Here is a 19,892-nt window from a genome sequence, read left to right as displayed (position 1 = left end):
AGGGAAAGGTGCTTTACGCAAACACTATTCACAAAACAAAGAGTAAAAGGGATATTTTCTCGCTTCTAAGTTCATTTAAGTAGGCGAGGTTTCCCAGCAGGCTGCTTGCAGGCAGAAAGGAAGCCCATTTGCCTGGGTGTGGCGCATGATGGTTGGAGGTGACAGGCATGTGCCTTGTGCCCTGGTAGAAGACTTTATCCCAGTTGTAAAAAGGTTATACAGTGTACAGACTGTCCCAGCGCTAAAAGTGGGCTCACTGCAATATTTGGACACCTCATTAAAAACACCTCGCATCCACAGCGATGGGGAAGGGTGACCTCAGGATTTCATTTATATCAGGCTCACATATGATTGTCTTGTATTGTGTCTAGAGTCCTGTTAGAGAATTACGTAGTTTTAGAATGGGAAGATTAGTCTGTTTCCTTCCCTTTAAAAAAAATTGTGATGAAAATACATAAATTTACCATCTTAAGAGTTTTTTTAAGGCCAAGTAATATTTCATTGCATGTACATACCACATTTTGTTTATCCATTCACCTGTTGATGAACATTTAGGTTGCTTCCACCTCCTCACTATTGTCAATAATGCTGTGGTGAACATGGGTGTGCAAATAGTTCTTCAAGATCCTGTTCTCCATTCTTTTGGATAATTGCTCAGGAGTAGAATTGCTGGGTCATATGGTAGTTCTATTCTTCATTTTCTGAGGAACCTCCATACTGTTTTCCATAGTGGCCCTACCAATTTGCATTCCCACTAACAGTGCACGAGGGTTCCCTTTTCTCTAGATTCTCGCCAACACTTATTTCGAGTCTTTATGATAATAGTGATTCTAGCAGGTGTGAGGTGATGTCTCATGGTGGTCCTGATTTGCATTTTTCTCATGCTTGGTGATGTTGAACACTTTTTCAGGTACCTGTTGGCCATTTGTATATCATCTTTGGGGGAAAAAAAGTCTATTCAGATCCATTGCTCATTTTAAAATCAGATTGTTTCTTTGCTATTGAGTTGCATGAGTTTGTTATATATTTTGGATATTAACCCTTTATCAAAGATATGATTTGCAAATGTTTTCTCCCATTGTGTAGGTTGCCTTTTAATTTGGTTGACCTTTTTTTTTTTTTTTTTTTTTGCTGTACAAAAATTTTTTCATTTGACGTAGTCCCACTTATTTATTTTTGCATTTGTTGCCTTTGCTTTTGTTATCAAATCCAAAAGTCATCACCAAGACTCATGCCAAGGAGTTTACTACCTACATTTTCTTCTAGGAGTTTTATGGCTTTGGGTATTATGTCCCAGCCTTAATTTGGGTCAATTTTTGTGTATGGTGTGAAATAGTGGTCTGGTTATATTCTTTTGCATGTGGCTGCCCAGTTTTCCAACACCATTTATGTGTCTGTTTTTCTGACAGTACGATACTGTTTGGATTACTAGAGCTTTATAATATAGTGGGAAATCAGGAAGTGTGATGCCTTCAGCTTTGTTTTTCTTCATCAAGATTGCTTTGGCTATTCAAGAGGTTTTGTAGTTTTATACAAATTATAGGATTTTTTTTTGTTCTATATCTGTGAAAAATGCCATTGGAATTGCATTGAATCTATAGATTAGTATGGGCATTTAAACAATATACATTGTTCCAATCAATGAGTGTGGAATGTCTTTCCATTTCTTTGTGTCTTCTTCACTTTCTTTGATCAGTGTCATAGTTTTTGGTAGTTAAATTTATCTCCTTGGTTAAATTGATTCTCAGACATTTTATTCTTTTTAAGGTAATTGTAAATGGGATTGCTTTCTTAATTTCTCTTTCTGATAGTTCATTATGAGTATATAGAAACACTACTGACTTTTGTATATTGATTTTGTATCCTGCAACTTCACTGAATTTATTAGTTACAACAAATTTTTTGATGGAGTCTTTAGTATTTTCTATATATAATATTATGTCATCTGCAAATAGAGACAGCTTTTAAAGACTTATCCCTTTTTCATTTGGATGCCTTTTATTTCCTTTTCTTGTCTAATTGCTCTGGCTGGGACTACTTATATTATCTATAATAATAAAAGCATAATATGCTAATTAGACTGGGTGTATTTCCGGACGTCCTTCTGGGATGAAGCCATGGCTGCAGCTGCTGTGGCTGTGAGGGAGGGATCCAGACAGCCGCAACTGCAAAGGCCTACTCTTGCACGAATTTCGTGCATCGGGCCTCTAGTGTTGAACAAAAGTGGTAAGAGTGGGCACTCTTGTCTTTTTCCTGATCTTAGAAGAAAAACTTTCAGCTTCTCATTGTTGAATATAATGTTAGCTATGGGGTTGTTATATACAGCCTTTATGTTGAGGTATATTTACTCTATATTCAATTGGTTGAAAGTTTTTCTCATAATCTTTTTTTTTCTTAATATACAAAGATGGATCCTTAGTTGGGGAGGGATTCAGAGGAAATCTGTTGACATCATAAAGTTAGATGACTTGTGGTTTTCCCTTGGTGGAAAAGGAAACTGGAGCTTTGGGAACCCCCAAACCTAGAGATAAGAGTCCTGGTGGGGAGGACCAAGGAAAAAGAACATGGAGAGTCTTGGTGATGGGAATGGCTGTATCAGGAAGTGATGCCTCATGTTGAATTATTGCCGATTCTGTGCTGTTCTTCAGTCCATGCGCTTCAAGCCCTTGGTAAAGGTATATTGCTGTGTCCATAGTGCTGTGGGGACAAAAGGAGGAGCAGTAGGGGCTAATGTGGGGCAGAAACAGGAGAGCAGAGGCAGGGAGAGGCCAGGAGAGCAGAGGCAGGGAGAGGCCAGGAGCCAGAACAACAGTGCTGGAGATGGTGGAAGTAGGAGCCCCCAGGAGTGCCAGGAAGCCTGGAGAGGGTGTTGGCTCTCACGCTGGGGAGGGGAATGAACTTTGTTCAGTTATTTAAGGAAAAGGGGGCTCAGGAAGGTCAAAAGGGACACTGTCCCTGCCCCTAAAGGTGGCAACAACCCAGTTAGGGGGAGAAAATGTGCACGGTCACGTGTACACACATACACACTCAGGAAATTACCTGGTAACTAAGGCAGCAAATGCTAAAATGCCCATTTATTGAGCAGAAAAGACAGGAAGTGCTACGAGAGTTTAGAATTCAGAGAGATTACTTTGGCTGGAGTCAGTGGTGGTGTTGGTAAATGTTTAACAACTAGCTCCCTAGGAAGAAAATAAAAGCTCTATTTTGTAGCATGTGCCACTTTCCATGGTGTAAACACCATATTTCCACCATGATCAATTTCAAGTCACCAGGTTGACTTCATGAAAAGTGGAGTTGGTAAGAGGTGCACAAAAGCACTCAATGTAGTTCCACCACAATGGTGCAACAGATATAAATAAATACAAGCATAGAGTATAGTCAAGTGTATTATAATACTTGAGAAGGAATGAGTTCTGAGCATTTACTACCCTTGTCTTTAATATAATTTATTTCATTGTAAGTTTATATAATTTAATTTTTAATAATGCCCGAGTTCAATAACCAGCTCTCAAAATTCCTGAAAAATTACCAATTAACTTTTGTGAACTGGTATGTGTACCCCATGGGCTGGAGTGTCAGGGCAGGCTTTCTGAAGAAGGTGGCACTAAAGATGGGCTTTGGAGGATGGGTAGGAGTTTGATAGGCTTGACAGAAGGCATTCTAAGCAAGGTAAAAATGTGGTGAAGATGTGGCCAGTAAAGCAGATGGCATGAGTAACAATAGTAAGGGTAAGCAATTACTTTTTTAAAACAAAAAATAAAATAAAAAAAGGATGAAAAGACCAAGTAGGCATTAAATAGTTATAACACACATAATGTATACAAGGCATTAAATATTCATGATATATTACATATGCATAAGTTAAATGAGGCACTAAGGTCTTAAAATGGTCACACATTGATTGATATTACCCATTCTGGTCCCATGTGTCCCCTGCCAGAAAAAAAAAATCATACTGCTCAACAAACTAATTGACAAGCCTTAGCTGTAGCCATGAGCACTTGTCCCTGCATCTCCCTCATGGAGCAAGTGTGTGTGTTATTGGCACAGCTATGTGCCTTCTGCCTGTGAGCCCCTTTGCTCAAACCTCAACTCTGGTCCTGTAATCAAACCATCAGTTGGGAAGACAGGTGTGGCTGAGAGAGAGACTGGACTTGTGAATATTACATAATCCAGGGCTCAGGAAGTGTGGTCCTTCATCCACCCGCACATCTCTTTCCTCTTGTTTCTCAATTTTTAAATTGATTTTAAAAACCAAATTAATGTCTTGGTCTGTTTGGGCTGGTATAACAGAATACCTTAGTCTGGGTGGCTTATAAACAACAGAAACTTATTTCTCACAGTTCTGGAGGCTGCTTAGTCCAAGATCAAGGTGCTGCCAGATGTCAGATGAAGTCCCACTTCCTGTTTCACATGGTGGAAGGAGCAAGGGAGCTCTCTGGGGTCTCTTTTATAAAGGCATTAATCCCATTCATGAGATGAATCATCCCCAAAAGTCCCACCTCCTAATACTATCACACTAGGGATTAGGTTTCAACTTAAGAATTTGGGGGAGAAGGGGCAGAAACACTGAGTCTATAGCAATTAGCTATCTATGGCTGTGTAAAAAATAAAATAAAATAAAAATCACTCCCAATCCAGTGGCTTAAAATAACAAACGTTTATTATCTTATAATTTCTGTGGGTCAGGAATCTGGACAGAGTCCTCTGCTCAGGGTCTGTCCCAGGCTGTGATCAGGGCTAGCTGGGGGAGGATCTGCTGCTCTGCTCACTTGGGTGATATTGGCAGGATCCTCCTGTTTCTCATGGGCTGTTGACCAGAGTTCCCCTCTCAGTTCTTGGCCATGTGGGCCTCGCCATAAGGCAGCTTACAACATGGCAGCTGTCTCCCATCCCAGCGAGGGAGTGAGAAAGCAAAAGAGAGATGAGCGAGAAGGAAGCCAGAGTCATTTTATACCCTAATCTCAGGAGTGACAGCTCATCGCTTCTGCCAGATTCACTAGAAGTAAGTCACTAGGTCCACTCGATACTCAAGGGAGGGATATACAAGGGCGTGAGTAGCAGGAGGCAGGGAGCTTTGGGGGGACTGTCTTAGAAGCTGCCTACCACCTAGCGTTCTGTGACTTCCTGTTTAGCCAGCCTGGAAGTAGACTTGGAGGCTGCCATAGCATCGAGGTCACTGCCACATCACAATGTGCACAGTCACTGTCACTCTAGTCTCACAACAACCTCGAGATGTAGTTATTGTTGTTGTTATTCCCATTTTATAGTAAAGGCATTGACAGGCTAATGACTTGTCTAAGTCCACATAACTAACAAGTGAAAGAGTCCGACCTTGAACCCAGGTCTCCTGACTTCTAGGCTGTGGCCTTTGCCCTTTACTGTATTGTGCTGGGTTGACTGGTGCCTCCGCAAAATTCATGTCAACTCAGAACTTCAGAATGTGGCCTTATTTGCAGTTAGGGTCTTTGCAGGTATATTTAATTAAGATGCGGTCGTACTGGATTGGGGTGGGCCTTAAAACCATGGATTTGGGTCTTTGTAAGAAGGCCACGTGAAGACACAGAGACACACATAGGAACTATGGCCGTGATGACAAGGGCAGAAATTGGAGTGATGTAGCCACAGACCAAGGAATGCCAAGAATTGCTCGTACCAACAGAAGATAGGAAAAGGCAATGAAGAATCCTGTCTTAGAGCCTTCAGAGGGAGTGAGGTCCTGCCCATACCTTGGCTGCAGATTTCTGGCTGCCAGAACTGTGAGAAAATAAATCTGTTGTTTGGAGCCACTCAGTTTGTGGTCATTTGTTATGGCAGCCCTAGGAAACTTACACATATATGATCTCCCTGGAAGAAGATTGCAGCCACAAACTTCCCCAATGTCTACCATGTGTTGAAGGGCTGCTGAGAGTGGGTCAGGATGCACAGCTACCCCAGCTTAGGCCCCATTTATCAGCCCTCGAGGTTCCGTCTAGAATTCAGTCTGCTGTTTCCCCTCCTGGTCAGCACAGTGCTTCTGCTCTCATTCCAAGCCAGTTGCCCTAACCCAGGACTGGGGGAGGAAAAGGGACACAGAGAAAAGACTCATCGGCTGTGATCTCAGATGATAAACGTTATAGGAGACAAGCATGGTACATGAGGATTTTCTTTCTTCTTCCATGTGACGGGCCAAAGATTAGAATCCCTCTGCCTTTCTCCTCCTCATGCTCTTGAACTTGAACGCACTCAGAGCAATTTGCTCACAGCAACTCTTGTGTGTGGGTGTAGACTTTTTGGTAGTCTCTGCTGCCTGGTAATTGTAATGGCTTATAATAAGGAGCAGAGGTCAGGTTTCAGATGGAAAGGCGGTGGGTGTGGTGGGACGGCTGTGGGACACATTGTTCTTTGCACCCAAGTTGGCAGGTTCACGCAGAGGAATCAGCAGCATTGTTTGAAAGGAGAGGGAGGCTAAAAGAATGCCGTTCAGATTCAATGCTATGGCACGGGGCTCATGCTCGTGTTTGCAGAGTTTTTGAAATACAAGCATTTCCTCTTGGAGGAGGACAAATAGCTCCTCATGTGAATTATGATGAAAATTTAAGGATTATCCTCAAAACAGTACTTAAAAATGCCTGCCACTCCAGCTGATCTCCTGGTGAAGGTAGCCTACCACTTGTGTTGACCAGAGCCTAATAACCAGGCACTAACAATTTGTGGTTCAATAGGCTTTCAAGCTGGAAAGATCCTTATAGATGACCTAAACTCACTCCTTTGGCAGACAGAGAAGCAAACGCACAGAGACTCTCTCCTGTCTACCCAGAGCCTTCTTGATTCTCCTTCTAAACCAGGTGGCCCAAGGACTCTCTGCTCTCCATTTCTCTCCCTACTTGCCTCTCTACTGTCTTCTTCTTAAGTCTACATTGGCCTGTGCAATCTCTGTTCCTACAGCACCTATAGTTTAAGTTGTGGGTGTCAGTAGGTTGTATCCATCCATCCATCCATCCATCCATCCATCCATCCACCCACCCACCCATCCATCCCATATTTATCAAGCAAACTGCTATGGGTCTGCCACTATGAACTATGGATGTTGAGATTATTAGGGCAAGATCCTTGCTATCAACGAATGTACAGTCTAATCAGAGATAAACCTTATATGCAAATAACTAGAGCTCCAACTAGACTCCTTCAATGGAGTATAGACCAGCTCCCCATCTAGCAAATCCTTTGAAGAATTGGAGAAACAATTGTTAGTAGAGGACATGATTAGTCTTACAAGTAAAAGTTAGTGAAACATATATTTGTCAATCATATAGCCTGTGTTTTTCAAAATATCTCTGATTTAAAATATTCCATTCTCTGTTCAGTTGATGTGTCCTGACTACTGGTCAGGAAAAGCTGAATGTCATGCAGGGTTTCCTGCACCCAATCCATTGCTCTGCCTCCTTCCTTCTCTGCCTCAGACAGGGTCATTCTTTGGACTTCAGTCTTATGACAAAGTATCTGTCCTTGGAAGGGGGACACAGGCCATATATCAGCTACATCTTCATCAATCACTTGAAGTCCCACTTCAGATGGTGTACTCTATGGTTGATACCAAGATGTTTAAGCGTGTCCAGGAGCACTGGGCTGTGGAGCTGAATGGGAGACTGAATATCATGAAATAGACACCAATAGAATGCTTAGGGGTTGATATCCCTGGGACTTGGAACAAGTATTGGGGATGAGTGGGAAGATACTAGGAGAAGGCCCTGGGGAGTGGGACAGAATCAGAGAGATCCTCTCAGCCATTTCACCACTATACCCATTGTCAGCCCTGCTAGGCAGGAGCTCTGGCTAGGAGGGGCCGGAGACCCAAAACTTTAAAGTCTTTGCATTTTAGTTTTATAAGTAAAAGGAGCCATGCTCTCTCATTCCCCAAAACTTAGAGAGGAAAATAGGTCAACATTGCTTTTCAGATTAGTGCGAACACCTTTTCTCTTGCGTGGGGACAAGAGGCAAATGTTCACTCTGTTAGGGACAGATTTAAACAGAAATTAGGGAGCACGTCAGGGAATGGCCTCAAGGCATCCAGGGCTTTTCCAGCTGGTAGCCTGACATATGTCCCTCTGCTGTCACAGCTGTTCTCCCCCCTCTACCCCACCCCCAAAGACTGCCTTACTGGTGTTTCAGCTCCAATTGTCAAGGTAATTTAAAGAGATGCTATATATAATGTGCACATTTGAAGTGACCATATAAATATAGAATAGACTGGTTAAAAAGGCCATCTTTTCTCAATAAAACTTAATTTTGTTCATCCAAATGTTTTTGAGCACCAACTGTATACTAAACACTAATGGGGCTAGGAAGCCCAGTCCCTGAGATGAGGCAGGGCATATCAGCCTTCTGGGCATGAAGCAGGCATTGTGCCTCCTCCCTTCTCAGGGAGTTTCCTGTTTAGACCTGAGACATCCCCTCTAACCAAGTTCAACATGAGCTTCACAGCAAGTGCCCTTCAAGTCTATGACAAGGAACGCTAAGGCATTGTCCCAATGCTCTCATTGACTGATACTGTCTGAAATGAGATTAGAAAACTTCTGTTTGATCAATGTTTTGACTTCAGGCGTGTGACCTACTGCCTTCTGCAGTGGTGCTTTAAGCACTTGACGGGCTCATGCTCTCCAAGGGCCCAATCTTATCTGTGGATTCTAGGAAAGACCTCAGAGCAAGGCCCGGAGAAGCTCAGTGTCTTCCTCCAGGTTGGACAGTGAGTTCGAAACCTGAGCATGGCCCTCAACATGCACTAGTTTATACCATCTCAGGCTGGAAAAGACCTTAGATACCTACTTTGTGTCAAGGTCCTCATTTTCAGAGAAGAAAAGTGAGACCTGGAGTGGGTTATTGATCACCCAGGGCCATGGAATCCTAGATCCTTAAAGTGGGAAGGCACCTTTAGCCTTTAGCTATCTAGTTTCATCTCTAACCCGAAGGAACGACACTTTCCACACGCTCTTTGCCAATTGATCACCGAGCCTGTGCTTGAAAACTTCCGGTGATGGGGAGTGCATGATATTTTTTTTCTGTCCACTCCATTTACGGACAAGTCTAATGGTTGTCCAGCTCTTCCCTGTAACCAGGAGTCTGCTTTCCTGCTGTATCCACTGGCTACCTTTCAGAAACACCAGAACAAAATGAGAGCCTTCTATGTCCCAGGAGGCTTACTCTCCCCATGGATCTCTTTACCCAACTAGACCATTCAGCTCCCCTGCCTTAGTTTCCTGGAAGGGTTAGGTTCACACTGACTTTCTTAGCGTGGCATGTTTATTTATATTGTTTTTATTTATTAGTAATAACCATCACCTTCTATAAGTCCCACCCATTCCCCCACCTCACTTTTTTGTTAATCCTCATCCAAGGATATTTTTTTCCATTGACTTTTAGAGAGAGTGGAAGGGAGGGGGAGAGACACAGAGAGAAACATCGATGTGAGAGAGACACATTGATTGCTTGCCTCCGGCACATGCCCCAACCAGGACCGGGGATCAAGCCTGTAACTGAGGTTACCTGCCCTTCAGTCCACAGGCCGATGCTCTATCCACTGAGCCAAACCAGCTGGGCCTCCCCCCTTTTTTCCCAGGTGCAGAAAGCTCTCATTAGAACATCAATGAGTTCACTGCACCCTTTTAAATCAGGGCAACAGAGAAAGCGTGAGTGTGCTTCCCCTGACAAGGCTGCTTAAATATAATCATAGATCTGTCACAAATTTTGCAGGCTTATGAGGGGTTGTCAAAGTCTTTCCTGAAGTGGGAGATGTTTGGGGGAAAAACACTTTTTAAAGGGAACTGAAAAGGAACAAAGAGGACAACATCAGGATTAACCGATCCCATGAACGTTTTGCATAGCTGCAGCGTTGCAAGCTTTGCCTTGATTCATGATAATGATAATGCTGACGGCTCCTGAAAAAGGGAAAAGGAGTTCTGAGCAGTCTGTGTAATTGGTTTTGACATTTCCGTCTTTGAGGTGTTTATTCTCTTAATCTAGTGAGGAAGCAGAAGAAGTTCTTGTTGCTTAACCTAGTGAAAGTGTTTCTGTCAATCATTTTCAATCAGATTCCAGCCTGTGGTTCTGATGGGGAGAAGACCAAAGCGAAGCCCCTTAATACACACCTGGGTTTCCTTAAGCCCGTGGTTGGCAAACTGCGGCTAGAGAGCCACATGCGGCTCTTTGGCCCCTTGAGTGTGGCTCTTCCACAAAATACCACGGCCTGGGCGAGTCTATTTTGAAGAAGTGGTGTTAGAAGAAGTTTAAGTTTAAAAAATTTGGCTCTCAAAAGAAATTTTCAATCGTTGTACTGTTGATATTTGGCTCTGTGGACTAATGAGTTTGCCGACCACTGCCTTAAGCCATGTCCTGCTCAAATGATTCCAGTTACTAGGTTGCATTCCACACCGTGACTCAGTGGGGTTTATGGACTCAAGTATTTCTTTAAAAAGACTTTAAAATTATTTTCTTAAGCCACTTGGATTTGCACATCAACATGAAGGAGGAGAATTCAGATCCTCTGGGCTCTGTAGGTGGGACCATAGAGGCTGTGTGAGTTTTATTCGTTTCTCAGGCAGCCTCTTTGAGGTCTTGTGGACATCTGCCCGACCTCCAAATCGTGGGTGGGTTCCTCCCTGGCCCGTGCCTCTGGTTGTTTCAGGGGTCAGCATCAGCATGCCCCAGGTCATGTGGCATTTGTGGGGAGCAATTTAAGAAGGACATGCAGAGATTAGACCTGGTGCTGTGGTTCCGCTGTGGCTGTCAGACTTCTCAGAGGGGCCTTATCACATCACTCCCTCCTCACCCTGGGCGGCTGACTCTCCCAAGCACTCCGGTGATTTCAGAACCTTCTGCCATTCCTCGGCATAAACAAGGCTTCAGAACTCTTCCCCATGTAAACTGTGCTTTTATTTATTTACTAGAGGCCTGGTGCACGAATTCGTGCATGGGTGGGGTCCAGCAGGCCTGCCCCGTTGGGGACCCATTGGGGCCAGGCTGTCAGGGGGAAGGAGATGGGGGAGGTTGGCTGGCCGGCCCCGCCCTCAATCAGGGGGAGATGTGATCAGGGGTGGGGCCACGGGAGATTGGGGGCCGCCAATCAGGGGCCCAATCGGGATGGTTGGTCATCACAGTGTGCTTCATAGCGACCGGTCATTCTGGTCACTTGGCTTTTATATATACAGATTTTTTTTAAATCCTTACCTGAGGATATTTTTCCATTGATTTTTAGAGAAAGTGGAAGACAGAGGGAAAAACAGAGAGAAATACTGATGGATTGGTTGCCTCCTGCACAAGCCCCGACCAGGGCCTGGGCCAAGGAGGAGTCTGCAATCGAGGTGCGTGTCCTTGACCTGAATTGAACCCAGGACCTTTTGGTCCTCAGGCCAACGCTCTATCCACTGAACCAAACTTGCTAGGGCTAAACTATGCTTTCTTTGTACTTTCTCACCCGGCCTTGCCCCAAATCAGAGGTACATCAGCAGGCAGGGTCCCAGGCCCTCCACAGTCCCTGTGGCACATCTCTGTCCCCTCGCTCTGCAGGGAGCGTCTCCTTCCCCTTTCTTCTGCACACGTCCCGGCTAAACAGGAGCACTGCGTTCACACCCAGCTGACCGGCCCTGCCTGGAAAGACAGCTCATGAAAGGAGCCTACCCTTTCCTCCGATGACAAAGCAACCCCACCCTCCAAAACTCGGTGATTGTCCAGAGGGTGATGAGCCAGCACTGCAGAGACCTGTTTTTAGCTGAGAAGGAGCTACTCTTCCCACGGCCCTGCCCTGCTTGGAGACTACAGCTGTTTGGTTGAAGTTGGTTTTAAAAGCCAGATCGATGATGCCTCCAATTAAATTACACTGTACCCGCTCATGCAAAAGAAAGGGGTATCAAAGAGAAAATCCGTCTGGGTGGCAAACAGAAATAAATGCCAGGCTGACATTGACGACACCTGGCTTTTCGGCAGCCAGATGTTTGTTTCTTAGGTGAGGACAGTGAGGGACTTGAATGGGTGCTGGGTGTGGCTTTGTGATGCCCTCTAACTGGACTGGGAGTCTGTTACTGAAACTTTATTTCCAGGCAGGAAAGATGTATTGATTGTCCAATTTGTTGCTCTTTAAAACTTCTTTCTTGTATTTTAATAAAGATAGGTCATCTTTCAGATAAGAAGTCAAGGACGAACTGAGTGCCCATGAGGTCAGGGGTAGGCTATGTATTTTATATGGGAAATGTAGTTCCTTTACTTTCAATTGAGAGAAATAGAAATTTGCTTGGGCAAAGGAGGTCTTTTGGCAGTTTGCTCAAGTGGAAAAATGATAAGTATTTGTACTCTATATGTCATTTTTCTTTTTGTTAATCCTCACCCGAGGATATTGTTCCCATTGATTTTTTTAAGACAGAGTGGAAGGGAGGGGGAGAGACAGAGAGAAGAAACATCGATGTGAGAGAAACACATCAACTGGTTGCCTCCCACATGTACCCCGACATGGGTGGGGGTTGAGCTGCAACTGAGGTACGTGCCCTGGATTGGAATCGAACCCAGGACCCTTCATTCCGTGAGCCGATGCTCTAACCACCAAGCCAAACTGGCTAGGGCTCTCATCTATAATTTTAACACTGCCTCCCAAGATCTTTTTATACTGTGGTTTATGTCTGTCTGAAATGCGTCCGATTCTAAATGGACCTTTTAATGAAATGGGTTTTGTTGCCCACGATGAGGCAGAATTGCTGGCCCAGGAGTCGCAGGGGCCTGGGTTTGAGTCTTGGCTCCGCAGCTCTGTCTGGGTACCTCCGGGTGCGTCACTTAACGGCTCCTTGGTTCCGTTCCCTCCTTGGTCAATGGGATAACGACAGTGCTCACTTCCTGGTGGTGTTGTGAAGATAAGAGGGCAGAGGTAGCATCGCCACTTGCACCAGGGCCGGGCACCAACGGAAAAGCCTCGGCTGGTGTCCAGGGATTTCTGAGCAAAGTGACAGAGCGTCTCTTCAGTAGGCAAATGCCTCCATCTGCAAGCTCTCTGCCCTCCACCACCCTTCCTAGGAGGAAACCAGACGGCAAGGACGCCTCCTGTGTGCCCAGGTTGAAGCCCTGAGTAAATACCAGATTTAATCTCGTGGGAAGCGAGCGCATTTTGTTATGGGCACACAAACATTTTATCAGTGTGGAGGCAAAGTAAACAATAGATGAAAGGACGTCATTTTTCCCGTTTTTTCTAACGTGTAGGCCCAGAACACGGCAGGGTGAGGTTCTCAGCAGCGTTAGGGGACCCGTGATACAATCAAGACCACCATGATGGGTTCCCTGGGACGAAGAGCCCTGGACGGCCTTTCTGATTGCCTGGGTTCTAAGCCAGGTCTGCCATTAGCCATGGGACTGTGGGTCAGTCGCAGGCTCCATGGGCCGGATCCCTGTGAGAACACGATGGATCAGTTACCTGGTCCCCACAGTCCTGTGATCTCCTGAGTCCTCCGACCAGCTCCCCCAGGTTGTCCTTTCCCACTTTGGGGGCCCACCTAATACACCCGACCTTCCAAAGGCCCAAGGCAAAATGTGCTTTTCCTAAGTCCGGGGGGAAGAAGGGTCTCTTCCCCCCCCCCCCCCGCCCCCCCGACCCTGGCTGTGCTCTGAGGTGGCATAAGGTGGGCCAGCCAGCTCCTCTGGGGTGTTCCCTGCAGGGCACCGCCCAATAGCAGGGTGATGGGAACCAAATGGAGGTGAGGGAGAGGGTCCTCTGCTTGGAGAAGAAGATGTGAAGTGATTTATCCAGATGGCCAGCAGGATGTACCCAGGGCTCCTTCAGAGACGGGTGGTCTTTACAGGGAGACTTAGAACTTTCCATATTTAGTTGCATTTTGCAAGCGGCCCAGCTGTCTCCCAGTGGGAGTGTGTGTTTCTTCCTGACGTGGGTCCACTTGACACTGTCGTGCGTGCTGCATTTGAAAACACGCCCCGCTCGCCCGAACGTGCAAATCGCATGCAGGTCTGGGCCGCGCTTAGATGGGACGCCGCCTTCTGCGGGGATACGGGCCCCCGGGGCAGTGGCGCGTCTGGTTTCACTGCTGATTCGGGAAGGTGTGCGTGTCACTGCAAAGGGCTCCAGAGGCAGAATAAGAGCTTGGGAACACACTGTGAGAACCAACACAAAGAATGCCTTCCCGCCCCTGAACGTGCCCCCCAAGCATGCTGCTGCCCTTCCGTTGGCTGGCCAGCCACCGTGACCTCCGTAGTCGGGATGCCACGACAAGTTTGGGCTTCGTGGCCGTGACGGGTTTGCCTCCCACAAAATGGGTGATTCTCTTGTGTTCTCTCAGTAATCCTTTTTACTCTACATAACAGACTGGAGTTTAAAGGAGAAGACCTTTTTTTAATCCACCACTTTTTAAGGCACAGGCTGTGTTGCTGAACCCAAGTTTGAGTGCCTAATGCTTCAAATGGCCCCAAATCGCCCTGGCCGGGTGGCTCATTGGTTGGAGCATCGTCCTGTACACTAAAAGGCTGCAGGTTCGATGGTTCCATCCCCGGTCGAGGTGCATAGTTTCTCTCCCTGTCTCCCTCCCTCCCTCCTTTCTTCTTCCTCCTCCTCCTCCTCCTCCTCCTCCTCCTTCCCCTCCTTCCTCTCCATAAACATATCCTCAGGTGACAATTTTTTTAAAAAAAGGCTGAAACTCAAAACATCAGAGTTTGGAGTAAGGTTTATTGGTCAAGAAGACAGAAGACCTAATGGTGCCTCAAATCCATCTTGCTCGGTGGACTAGGTTTGGGGTTTTAGGGGGTTAGAGGGAGCAGGTATGCGAAGTGCTGGTGGGGCAAGTTTTAATTGGAGGAACTTGCCCATTTATGGTAAAAGGGTCTCTTCCTGGACAATGGACCCTTTGCTTCTGAAAGGGTTCAGGGTTCAATTCTGGTTTTGTCCTGGTCCTTTGGTTCCATTTGTGTGTGTGTGTGTGGTGGTGTGTGGTGGGGGAGGGGTGCGAGTGAGACTTTGGTTCCAGGTGGAGCCGGAATCACTGTTCCCTTCTGTGCATGCTTCAGCTGCACGACTGGTCTGTGGTCTCTGAAAAGCAATTCAGTATCTCGTTTAACAGGATGGGGCCATTCTGAGCTGGCTCTGTGGGTACAGCTGGATTGAGACTTAATGTTGAAAGTGTGGTTATAAGTGGCACACTTGTATACAGACGGGTTCCAACTTACCATGAGTTGACTTACAGTTTTTGACTTTACGATGGTGTGAGCATGAAAAACACGCAGTAGAAGCTGTACTTTGGATTCTGACCTTTTCCTGGCCTAGCCAATTGTAGGACGATACTCTCCCGGATGCTGGTCAGCCCGCTGCGGCTGCCAGTCAGGTGATCACAAGGATGAACCACCCCTCTCCAGTGCATGCCTTGCATTAGATGACTTTGCCTGAAGGCTCCTGCGAGTGTCCTGCGTGCGTTTAAGGTAGACAAGGCTAAGCTGTGGTGTTTGGTAGGTGAGGTGTATTCTTTTCAACTGGGTTGATGCAGGCTTAACCCCATTGTAAGTCGAGGAGCATCTGTACGGGGCGAGGGTGAATGCAGGATGATGGTAAGAAAGAAAACGCGAACTCTGGAAACCATGACAACCCTCGGGAATCAGCGAGTGCCTTCCGCCCAGCTGATGGGGTCCAGGGAGCACATGGCCCGGCCTTCGCTCACTGACCTGCCTCTGCCAGGAGAGGGCTCTGAAAAGTAGGTTGGGCTATCACAGAAGGGACTCCTTTTCTTTCCTTCCTCCTCCCCTCCTTTCTCTCTCTCTCTTTTTAAACTAGAACTTCCTACCTGTATTCGTTTTCTATGCTGTTGTAATAAATTACCACCATCTCGGTGGCTTCAAACAACACACATTTACTGTCTCGCAGACCTGGAGGTCAGAAGCCCACCCGCCGAGTGGGGAGCCTGGTGACATGGTGGGCTGCCTTCCTTGGGGAGCCGCTAGGAAAGAATGTTCCGCCTTTTCCGGGTCCTCGAAGCCACCAAGGAAGTATGTTGGTGCCACATTCACGGTTCCAGGATTGGGATATGGGCATCTCTGAGGGGCGTTATTCTGCCTCCCACATAGTCAGGACCACTGAGTGCTGCTGGGAGTGGAGTGGGGAGAAGGGGGTGGGGACAGGACAGTGATTGCCTGTGGCACTGAGATCCATGTCACGCTTCTTTAGCCGTCGGACTAAGCTAGAACCTCTGGAATGGATTCGGACCAAACCCATCACTCTGGCTTCTTTCTTGCAAAAATCACACAGCTCACTGTGCATTTCTATCAGAACATGAACTCACCGAAACCGGTTTGGCTCAGTGGATAGAGCGTCGGCCTGCGGACTCAAGGGTCCCAGGTTCGATTCCGGTCAAGGGCATGTACCTTGGTTGCGGGCACATCCCCAGTAGGGGGTGTGCAAGAGGCAGCTGATCGATGTTTCTCTCTCATCGATGTTTCTAACTCTCTAGCCCTCTCTCTTCCTCTCTGTAAAAAATCAATAAAATATATTAAAAAAAAAAAATAAAGAACATGAACTCAACGGACGTGACAGAGACAAGGGTATGTCAGTATGTGACAAGATTACCCAGCATCTTTTACAAATGGGAAGGCACCCCGGAGACAAAAGGAAGAGATTTGCTGTATCTCTGACCTTCCCAGCGAGGCGAGCCTTCCAGGGGAGGGCTTAGGAAGCGGGTGTGTGTCTAGGAGGAGAGATGGACAAGCCCCACGTGCTTTCCAAGCAGCTGCGTTTCCCTTGCTGCTGGGAGTGGGGTGGGGAGAAGGGGGTGGGGACAGGACCCGCCCTGGTTTGCATCGTCTGCACCTAGTCCTTACCTGACAGCAAACAACGTTAGACGTTTCCTTATCCAGAGACCTTGCTGGCTTTCCCTCCATGGGACGGGGCCACCGCTGCTCCCCAACACAAGAGCAAGAACACTGTTCTATGCCTTTGGGACCATCTACATTTTTATTTCATTTTGTTATTTATTTATTTATTTATTTTTAATGTATTTTTATTGATTTCAGAGAGGAAGGAAGAGGAAGAGAGAGTTAGACACCTTCAATGATGAGAGAGATGCATGCCCTCTCTTTCCCCCCACTGGGGATCAACCCGCAACCCAGGCATGTGCCCTGACCGGGAACTGAACCGTGACCTCCTAGTTCAGTGGTCGGCAAACCGTGGCTTGCGAGCCACATGCGGCTCTTTGGCCCCTTGAGTGTGGCTCTTCCACAAAATACCACGGCCTGGGCGAGTCTATTTTGAAGAAGTGGCATTAGAAGAAGTTTAAAAAATTTGGCTCTCAAAAGAAATTTCAGTCGTTGTACTGTTGGTATTTGGCTCTGTTGACTAATGAGTTTGCCGACCACTGTCCTAGTTCATAGATCGACACTCAACCGCTGAGCCACGCCCGTTGGGCACAATCTACATTTTTTTAAAGGAAATATTTTGGGGGAAACTCAAGTTATCTTTAAAAGATCCCTTCTCAACCTCGCCCCCAATCAGAATCCCAACCTCCAAAGGAATATTCTAAAAGAAGGAGGTGGGTGGGATAAGTTCTCACGAAACGTCCTCGTCTTCCAGGCCTTTCTCACTTGCCTGGGGGCCAGCAGCCAGCCGTGAGTGAGGTCATGTTCGGCTGTGCTGGTCTGAGGCCGGGAAGAGGGGAGCTAACAGTCCTTTGACAGCTATTCTGTGTCCTTGTTTTAATCTTTAATCTGGTTACCATATGTTGTCTCCAAAGGATTAGTTAATTAAAGGGCCTTATTTTCAGAGCAGGCTGGGCTCGCATTTGGCAATATTCCAGAAAATGAGAACAAAATAAACAAACTTGTTAACTGCAGAAGTCTGAAGAAATGCTTAATAATGTTTATATAATTTTTTTATAAATAAATTTTTAAAAATTAATCTGTACTGGAAAGAGTATACAGAATTTGCTCTGAATTCATGAGCATCTGACCCATGAGAGATGAATACCCACCATTTTGTCAGAGAATATAATTATCCATAGGCAAGAATAAAACCAGTGCCTGTGGGATTGGGACGTCCCTAAATCAACTGTATTTCTTAGGTAAAATTTAGGCAAGTACCACTCAGAAAACAATATTGCATTGTTGTTGTTGTTGTTGTCTTAAAACAGCGGTAAATATTTGCATAGAGTTAATGTAAATAATGACTGTAGTTTTTACCTAAGGTTTCTGGAGCAACCTTAAAACAACAGCAGTGTTTTCTCTCTGTTCTGGAGGCTGTAAGAATGAACTTAGGTTTTGATAGGGCCAGGCTGCGTCTGAGGTTCCAGCATTGTTCCATTTCTTTCCCCCAGCTACTGGTGGCTGCTGGAAATTCTTGGTATTCTTTAGCTCTTGATGCATCTCTCAATTTTTGCCTCTGTCTTTGCACAGCCTTCTCCCTGTGTGTTTCTGTGTCTTCACATGGCCTTCTCATCGGTGTGTCTGTGTCCAAGTTTCCCTCTTTTTGTAAGGACACTGGTCATTGGATACACCACTCTAATACATTATGACCTCATCTTAATACATTTCATATGCAAAGACCCTATTTCCAAATAAGGTCATATCTGAAGCTCCAGGTGGACATGAATTGCGGGGGAGAAGGGGACACTATCCAACCTGGTACAGTTTCCATTTCACTGGCTCAGCTTCTCCATCCTCAAAACGGATGGAATCATATGGCTTGCTCATGCTTGGCTTTAGTGTAATGGATAAGTTGTTAATCATTCTTCAGGAAGGCTCATTCTTAGAGTCTTACTCCTGACATCTAGTAAGCATGGAAGCTAAGCTTCCTCTGGAATTATTTTTATGCAACCTGAAAATTATTAAGCAAGGCATCTCTTTTTCCATGTAATCTCTTTAGACTAGCATACGTTGGGAAACACCAATTTAATAATTTGGGCTATGTGTCAAGTGGAATTAACAACTAGAGATGTAAGTGCTGTGGTCTGAATGTTTGTGTCCTGTCCACCCCGCAAATTCATCTGTTGAAACCCTACCCCGCAATGTGATGGTCTTAGGAGGTGAGGCCTTGGAGAGGTGCTGAGGTCATGATGGTGGTGCCCTTGGGAGTGGGATTAATGCTCTTATAAAAGACACCCCAGAGAGTTAGCTCTCCCCTTCCCACCGTTGAGGGTACAGGGAGAAACGGGCTGTCTACAACCCTGCAGAAGGGTTTTCGCCAGAACCTGATCCTGCTGGCACCTTGAGCTTGGACTTTCAGCCTCCAGAACTGTGAAAAGCAAACTCCTGTAGCCTACAAGCTACCCAGTCGGCGATATTTTCTTATTGCAGCCTGAACAGACTAAAGCAAAATAAGTAGAATTCTTGTCGTCAAGTCTTTGTGCCACACACACACACACACACACACACACACACACACACACACACACACACACAGTTTGAACCATGGTTGGCCACATGAGTCTTTGGCCTCAGGAGGGCTGTTTTGGAATTTCTACAAGGGCCACTTGACTTCATCGGTGATTGGGTAAATGCCTTCTTTCTTTGACAACATTAAGAGACCCAGGAGGACTCCGGAGATGGCTATAATGGACAATCATAAAGGAAAGAAGTAGCTCAAGAGTGTGAGGTCCTCGCCTAGAGTTCAACACAAGTATCCATGACACTGAAATCACTGTATCAGAAGAGGGGGGTTGACTTTCAGGAGGACTGTGTGAACCCTGCTGATCAGCTCCCAAGTGAAACTGGCAAAAATTTTAAAAAGCAACCATTTAAAGTCACTGGGAACGGTCCTAAGGCCAAGCAGGAAAGGAAGAAACTATTCAAGAAAGTCTACAAAAATCTGCTAAAAAGTTGAGAGCCTGTGGCATTTGGAACAAGATGGCTCTCTCCCTCGTCCGTCCACCTCAGCAAGGGGAGGACTCCACTCGGACCGA

At 46.0% G+C, this 19,892-nt stretch overlaps 1 long non-coding RNA gene across 1 annotated transcript in view; it reads left to right on the top strand.

The window, feature by feature from the left end:
* LOC129152054 (uncharacterized) overlaps window positions 1–19,892 on the top strand; it is a 156,668-nt gene that overhangs the window by 124,942 nt on the left and 11,834 nt on the right. The gene's annotated exons all lie outside the window — the stretch shown is intronic.

This window comes from Eptesicus fuscus, chromosome 17, assembly GCF_027574615.1.
Source record: "Eptesicus fuscus isolate TK198812 chromosome 17, DD_ASM_mEF_20220401, whole genome shotgun sequence".
Classification (NCBI taxonomy): Eukaryota; Metazoa; Chordata; class Mammalia; order Chiroptera; family Vespertilionidae; genus Eptesicus; species Eptesicus fuscus.
The sequence above is the reverse complement of the archived record's forward strand: the minus strand, read 5'-3'. Positions and strand labels throughout refer to the sequence as shown.